General features: G+C 32.5%; 1 pseudogene; it reads right to left on the reverse strand.

Moving 5' to 3' along the window:
- Window positions 1-201: 201 nt before the first annotated feature.
- LOC123927662 lies at window positions 202-306 on the reverse strand (annotated as a pseudogene).
- Between the last annotated feature and the right edge of the window lie 204 nt (window positions 307-510).

Below are 510 nucleotides of genomic sequence, written 5' to 3' on the forward strand. Positions count from 1 at the left end.
TATTGTTTTCTAATTTTATTCCACTATGGTCAAAGAATGTGCTTTGCATGATTTCAGTCTTTTAAAATTTTACTGAGAATAGTTTTATGATCCACAATACAGCCTATTTTGCTATATTTTCCACGTGCACTTGAAAAGAATGTGCATTCTTCTGTTGTTGGCAGGAGTTGTCTATAAATGCGAATTGGTTCACATTTTTGGATAGGGTTGGTAAAGTTTTCTATAACCTGAATGATTTTCTGACTATTTTTAAACTGATAAGAACAGATACTACACTTGATCTTAGCCAAAAGGCCGAGAAGCGATTTTCTGACTATTTTTAGTATTAATTATTGAAAAAAAAAAAAGGTTGGATTCTCCTACTACAGTGATGGGTTTGTCTAATTTCTCATTGCAGTTCCATCAGTTTTTGCTTCGGGTGGTATTTTGAATCTCTCTTTTTCAGAGCATAAATATTTGAAAGTGCTAATTCTTGATGAATGGCCCCACTTACTATGTTGAAATAACACT

This window comes from Meles meles, chromosome 1 (genome assembly GCF_922984935.1).
Source record: "Meles meles chromosome 1, mMelMel3.1 paternal haplotype, whole genome shotgun sequence".
NCBI classification, from domain to species: domain Eukaryota; kingdom Metazoa; phylum Chordata; class Mammalia; order Carnivora; family Mustelidae; genus Meles; species Meles meles.